The sequence below is a fragment of the Anoplophora glabripennis genome, unplaced genomic scaffold, assembly GCF_000390285.2.
Source record: "Anoplophora glabripennis isolate ALB-LARVAE unplaced genomic scaffold, Agla_2.0 scaffold545, whole genome shotgun sequence".
NCBI lineage: Eukaryota > Metazoa > Arthropoda > Insecta > Coleoptera > Cerambycidae > Anoplophora > Anoplophora glabripennis.
The window spans coordinates 291,715-299,686 of NW_019416638.1; the positions used below are offsets into that span (position 1 = coordinate 291,715).

Consider the following 7,972-nt stretch of genomic DNA (forward strand, 5'->3'; position numbering starts at 1 on the left):
CGTATATTTTCTAAATTAATAATAATTATAATAAAATAAAATGTACTCTGTTAATTCTGAGGTTAATTCACCAAATCACTTTTTATTGTTCACGCGGCACAAGGCTTTCCTCAAATGAAATAATAGAAGTTTGCAAGTCTGTACGCAATTACGCAATACGCATGATCTTAAAAGTAATTATAATTATTAGAAAAAGTAATTGTAATTGGAAAAAGTATTTGTAGTTATAGAAGTAATTTGTAATTTGATAGTTCAAATAATATAATTACAAATTACAATTCCTATAACTATTTTGCTGCAATTACAATTCCAAATTACTTTAATAAAAAAAAGTACTTAAATACAATTACAATTACAGGAAAAAAAAGGGAATTGTAATTGCTAATTACTTTTTTACCAGGAATTACCCAGCTCTGCGTTGACACAATTACTTAGAAACAGACTAATTATCAGTGGATATTACAATATATTTTTTCGACTAACATATGATGTGATTTTTATGGTCAATATGATATTAACCGTAAAAATATGACCGTAATATTTATCGACCCTTGGGCCGCTAAACTTATAACAACACGATTTTGTAGTTTTTCACAATCTAGAGACCTTTGCTTATCATTTGCGTACTTTGACGTTTTATATAATTTTTCATCATAGATCTAGTCATAGATCTAATATATGTATATTAGATTTATGTTTTTCATTAAATGTCAATTTATACCAAAATTTTGAATCAAAACAACAAGTGTAAAATAACAATAAATTTTGAAAAACTGTAATTTTGCGAATAAGTTAAAATGAATGGTAAGTCAGAGAGTGACGAAGAATTTGCGAGAACTCCACCGGACTTGCAAGAGGAAGCAAGCGATATTTCTCTCTGAATTTGTTATCTACAAAGTCAAGACAACGGGACGAAAAGTATTATGAATTAAAACCAAAAACAACAGAAAGTTTACTTCTTGCTTATCTATCAAATATTGTAAATGCAGTTACATTATGGTCTGAATTTTCAATGTTGAACTTGCACTTTTAAAGTCAAGGAAAATATTCATTTTGATAATAATTTTCATAAAGTTCGAGCATTTTTGAAACAAAATTCTGTAAATTACATGCCCAAAAAGTCTAAAAGTTGAACTCAAGAACAATGTATTAAATTTTTTAAGGAAGCACATGATACGGACTATCTTATGATCAAAGTAAACTAAGTTGAATTATTTATGTTTTTTTTATTATTAGAAATGAATTGTTGAATACGAAATTTGACCGCATAGTTAATAGAGGATACATATTGATTATTACAGTTCCACAAACAAAAAATAATATTACAACGTTACAACGTTCTTACTTATCTACTACTAGTCACAAACAAAACAGTGGATGAATTGAATCTACTTACAACAAATAACAAATATGTTTCCCTTAAGGCGGCATTTCACCGAAGCTGACCCAGCCAGGCGGGTGCAGCCTAAAATAATATTACAACATTTACAGTCACAAACAAAACAGTGGATGAATTGAATCTACTTACCAACAAATAACAAATATGTTTCGTCTAAGGCCGCATTTCACTGAGGCTGGCCCAGCCAGGCTGGTGCAGCCTGGCGGGAACTATCTACTACAATCACGCTTCAAAATAACAGTCCAGTATACATATATTCATTTGTTGCACTACGTTTTGGACCCGCCAGGCTGCACCAGCCCGGCTGGACTGGACCAGTCTCAGTGAAACTCGGTCTTTAGACCTACCCACACTACTCATAATAGTCATAATCGCTTATTCATTTACTACAAGAATAATAAATGCACAGTGCAACCGATCGGGAAAAAAGTATTTAGCAAAATTCCAAACAAAATAGCCACGTTTTTTAAACTGCTTGAACCTAATACATACACAGCACATTGCTTCCGTAGTTCCGCAACCCTACAGCTAACTCTCGGAGTGATTTACTGGCACTTAAAAAAACATGGAAGTTGGCGTTCTTTTGCAATTATAGAAGGATATGTCGATGGCTGCTTATCAAATAATAAGTATTCACTTTTCTCAAAAAATCCTGACAAACCGAAAACAGCCTACTTAGTTCTAAATTGAAATACACACAAATATTTTACTTATAACTAAATATAAAGAAATACATAGGTACATACATATATTTCTTTGTACCTAAATATTTAATATTTAAAATATGGTCTACAAAGATCCGCGCGAAATCCAAAATATAATTACATTTTTAATAGAGGATTCATTGAAGGGTATATGGTGTATCCAAGCATTATGGCCTTATTACATTTATAAATCTACTTTATTAGATCAATTAAGAGTATTAGGATTCGGAATTCCTTGTACTGTCGGCCTCACCGTCATTAACACTTAGTCCTTAAGACATATACAAACCTATTGTTGTATCCAGGACTCACTTACGTCGTTAAGTGAATAAGTTAATCACTCAATGCTTACGTACGACCTTCCTTTAAGTAGTAGTCACTAATTGTCAACATATTATAACTAAATATAATATAAAGGTTCTTTGTCTCATCGCTTAAGTGCTGACATTATAGGTCCTCGCTCGATTTCTAACAATACATACAGGGTCGGAAAGTCCTCATGGTTCATCGGCCGTTACGTGAGAGAAGTGGATCTTATTTGTGGAAGGGCTAAATGGGCGGTGACTATTAGACATTATAGCCATCTTTCCCTATCGCACGGATTTCTATGACTTTCTTTATCGCTCTCACGTAACGGTCAAAGAACCATGGGGACATTCCGACCCTGTTTAGTATGTATGTGGGCGTGAAACTTTCATAAAAATAACCCTTGATTGATCTACTGGCAGCATATCAAATAAATATAGAAAACAAAAACACCTATTATCAAAACTCTCTGCGATTGCATAAAAGATGGCTTGATTTGATAATAACCCCACAAACTTTCGTATGTCATATACAAGGTGTATTTTAAGTAGATATCATAAATTAATAGTGATTTTTTGGGTCATTTTAGGTCTAAAATTTTTAATAAACTAGAGGCATAAAATTACTGGTTTCCAAGATAGAAGGCGTTAAAGTATTTGAAAAATATTATATTTTTCAAGTATCTTTGAAGTGATTTGATGATCGATTTTCTACAAGACGCCAATGAAAAGTAAATAAAACTTCGTAACTGATTTCACTTGTCAACTAAATATATGACGTTTATTAAATAACAAAATCTATGAAATATTAGAAATTTATTTAATAATTAAATATGAACAAAAAAATTACACCTCGAAAATGGTCTATTCTATGAAGAAAACGTATGTGACTTTTTTTGTTACAAATACGACAGGAGCTCCTATTAAATTTTCTGAAAACTCAGTGGCTTACTATTTCTAAGGGTTTTAATGACAAGGTTCTCCCAAATCGCCACCGCTATTTGACAAGATTTATATAGAACACCGAATTATCGCTTTTATTAGTTATATCATTTCCCCAAGTTTCGTCAATCTAGGTCAAAGAACTTTAGAGATAATTGAAAAAATGTGATATTTTTCAAAAACTTTAACGCCTTTTCTCTTGAAACCAGGTCCCTTGGATAATTAAGGCTTGTGGGCCTAAAACTGACTAAAATAATCACCTCCATAATTTATGACATCAATTTAAAATACACCATGTACCATGTATAGTTTAATCGAACTTGGCTACTTTTGAAACTAGGCTACTCATTTATAAATACGATAAAATATTTTATAGCATGAAAACCTTCACTTTCTGATACTGAGTATAGTATAGGTACAGAAGCATGTGCAGCTGAGTTAAAAAACGCGAAATGTTCAATTGTCAAATCAAATAACAGAAGAGGTTAAGTTTTTTGATATTAAATTTTAATAACATAAAATGCGTTTTCACAAAAAATTTCTTGATGGTTGCAGTGCAATGAAAACTTTCTATAATAATCTGATTTCTTTGTTATGTTTAACATTAATATTAATGCGGTTGTTTGCAAGCCAGATTATTGGATGAAAAAAGATTAGGTTTTATTAACTGCTCATTCAAAATTGCCCATTATCTACTACATGATATATTACATGGTCATAGAGAATTAGGATCAAGTTTACATTCAAAATTTGAATCACTTTTAAAATTGCATCTTACAGGCATAAAAGTACAAAGATACGGATACAGTTTCTCTGAGAAATTTAAAAAAGTTTAATATCTTGTATATTAATAAACCCCACACGAATAACAAATAATTCTCACAATATTATTGATCACATATTTATTTTAAAAATAATATAAATAGAATGGGAATTGGACCTACATTGTACTAAACACATTTTACAGACGATTATCTTCAAGCGCTATCAATAGACCTGAATTATTATAAAGTCGAGAAGAAAGATGCTTCAAATTTTGAAACAATAATAAAAATAGCACAAGAAAATTGGGATAATATCCAGTCAAATGGGGATGTTGAAGAATCATATTTATCATTTTTAAATACAATTGATACTACTGCTATTGGAAATACAATAAAAACTGTGACAATAAACTGCAAACAAAACAAGTGTTAGAAACACACCAATTGTCAACACATGTTTCAATATATTACAACAAATAGAAGTTTTTGTAAATGGTTCACAAAACACTTCAGATATCTAGTTAATAGGTAAGTCCGTCTGCAGTCGAATGCTCAATGTCAAATGTGTGACGCTTGTCTCCTCTGCCCTAGCCGAGGAAATTATGCCTTAAGCCCTTAAGCAATCTTTACATTGGACAGTGAAGTCACTTGGCCTACATTCATAATGCAAGCGAAACTATACCTGCAGCAGCAATTTTTTACCTAAAACATATAGGTCACTAAGATCACCTTATACATTTTTTTGTTTTGGGGACATTTTCTCAAAAATGAAAATACTGCCGCCAACCTAACTTCAGATTCGTATTCAGCGGGACCGAAAACATGGTCTGATAAAAAAAATACTTTTGTCTGTATGTCTGTATTATCTTAAAATTTGTTTGTAAATTAAATTCAATTTTCTTAATTATTCGGTAAATATACAAATTGTTTAAGAGCCTAAAGTAAATTTATGTGGTACTATAAATATATTATGTTAATAGCATTATCTCTTCATATTTGATATAATGATAATAGGTTCTAAACTGCTAATATGTATATTGTTCAAAGTTATCACTCACCTTGTTCAGAACAATATAAATTGTTATTCATTTAAATACATAAACGCGTAAAACAAAAACTAAAGCAAAGATTTTGAATTAAATACAACCATTAATAAATTTTGTCAAGGTGACGCTAATTTTCGCGAGTGGGAATTTTATCAATCTTTGATATACTAAGCAAATATTCTATTTTATATCCAAGTACAGTTAGTACATTAGAAATAATTATCTATGCAAGAAATGTGTAAAATAACTGAATGAGAATTTATTTTGTGGCATGAATTAAATACTAGGTACTGGAAAAAGTTACTTTACACACGACTTATGATATATTTTTTCCACTAGAAAGAAATACATATTATAAATTAAATTATTTTTTTATTACTCATGCGGGATAAGTCCTATCTTTTCGCTAGTTTTTTAGGTCAGTAAATAGCTATTTGTCTACTCTGTCTAATCGCGTGCGGTAATCACACTTGTCGCCCGCGAATTGACAATAACACGTAAAATTAAAAAAAAAACTGCAAATCTATGCTAGAGCCATATCTTGATTTTTCATTTAATGAATAATTAAAAAAAAAACACGAAAATATTATTTTTAAAAAGTGACATTTAAATGACAGTTGATATTTATGTCAACCTAAACTGAATAAAAATCTGAAAATAAATAATTTAAATTCTTTGAAGATATGATGAGAAGTCCTACAACTGACGTCAAAAACTTTTCTCCTTTATTAGAAAAAGTAAAAGCAAATAGTTATTTTTGTATCTAGTGCGCGAAATGCTACTTTGGGGATCGAGAATTAAGTTAACCGAGTTAAAAAATTATTCGAGACCACCAAAGTAGTTCGCGCACGAGATGCTACAAACGTCAAAATCTATCTCTTAAAAATATTATAAATAAGTAAAATGCCTAATNGCATTTGCGGTCGGGGTAGACGACGGATGGGGCCCACCTACGAAGGCTGTCCAGGCCTACACGAGATGAGGCAGGATAAAGAGGGATAATCCCCTTCGATCCCAAATCATTGAGGCCAATTTCTAGCCATAGAATAATGGCGGTGGGTCTAGTCTTCTGTCCGGTACTCGGTTCTCGGTTCTCGGTCTCGGTCTCGGTCTCGGTCTCGGATAATCATTCGATTCTTAAAAAGTATTCGAGAACCGAGTTCTTGATTCTTAAAAATACTCGATTCTGCACATCACTATTTTTTGAGATATTTTTTGTGATAGAGTCTGAAAATGTTTAGTTCCTTTTTTTATGTGATACAAAGTTTTTTTTATATCTACACTTTTATTTTAAGTTACCAAATATAAAACCATTTATATACTATAAAAAAGCAATATATTACAAATATAAACAACTTTTATAACTGATAAACTAATATTTTCATTTTAAAACCGATTTGCTGCAAATTTTAAGAATTTTTTTAGCCTCCCCCCCAACTTTACATTCTGGTTACGCCACTGGTCCGGTCTGCCGAGGATGTGAATCGGCGGATGAAACTTCTCTGCATATCCTGGGCGAGTGCCCGGGATTTGCACGTAGCACAATGGCGCTCCTGGGGGACCTTATTTGTAACCCAAGGAACTGAGAGAAGTGTCAGCAAGGAAGCTTTTGGACTTTGTTAAAAGTACCAAAGTACTTGCTGAATAGGACTAGTAGTGGGACGCACAGTAGGACTAATTAGGCCGAGGTGCTATGGGACTTATTAGGACCAACCACTAGTAAGAAGAAGAAGAAGAAGAAGGTTTTCATCATATTTCGACATGTTTTACATACTCTCCAATTTTGAATACTTATTTCGTTAATACCTTGTATAACTACTTATTTATCGACATTAGTTACATAAAGGTGGTAGGTACTTATTTACCAACATTAGTTACATAAAAGTGGTATCGGTAGATTAACTATAGTTTGAACTATCTTCCGTGGTCCATTTGGAATTACTAAAGTTAGTAAAAAATATTTAACCTCTCCATTTTATATTCGCGGCCATGGAGCGATGTTTGGCGCATGGCAAAGCAAAGCATAATTATTATTATTTTGACATAGAACTATGGTTTTCTTGAAAGATCTCATTGCAGAATGCGGTACTGATGTAAAGGAGGATAATTTGTTTTCGATCTTATAAAAAATTATAGAACATACAAACTACAACGTGGACAAAAACTAAACAAAATAGTTTCCAACTATATTTTCTTAAACACCGACCTTTAATAAATACGATTTGTCCACCAGGTCATTGAAAAGAGAGGCGGTAGAAGAAGAATTCAAGGCACACTTAAAATTGCTAGCTAAAAATTATGTTTATTAAAAAATAAATAATTTTGTATTTTGTTTTTATTCTTTTAGTATTAAATAATAATTATAGAAAGTTTAACAAACCGCACCGGTTGATTGTTAGCAATCATTAGGCTTTTTTTCGCGAGTGAATATTGGTGAATACGTCTGACTTGTAGTTACTGTTTCTATCTCTTTTAATCTTTTTTCTAACCTTGTCTAACCTGAACAGATCGCGAAAATGTATATATTCACTATTCAGTGGTGCAGCCTATCATATGTACTTTGACGACTTTGACATATGGGTTCTAACTTCTAACCAGTAACCATAATTTGTCATCCTTTATTGCTTCCAGTAATCTAGTGTTGTGGGAATTGGTGTTATCTCACTATATAATATATGTATTTGAACTGAAAGAATATATCAATGCTTTCTTTGGAATATTTTTAAGTGGCAAATTTAAAAAGCGTGAAAAGTATGTAGATTCTGATGTTGCAAGATATGCGAATATTCGACATAATCGTTATCGTAAGAGA

At 31.6% G+C, this 7,972-nt stretch overlaps 1 protein-coding gene across 1 annotated transcript in view; it reads right to left on the minus strand.

The window, feature by feature from the left end:
• LOC108911190 (facilitated trehalose transporter Tret1-like) overlaps positions 1-1,417 on the minus strand; it is a 25,447-nt gene extending 24,030 nt beyond the window's left edge. The window contains exon 1 of the mRNA XM_018716061.1: positions 1,397-1,417. The gene's annotated coding sequence lies outside the window, so the exon portion shown is untranslated. The remainder of the gene's footprint in view (positions 1-1,396) is intronic.
• Between the last annotated feature and the right edge of the window lie 6,555 nt (positions 1,418-7,972).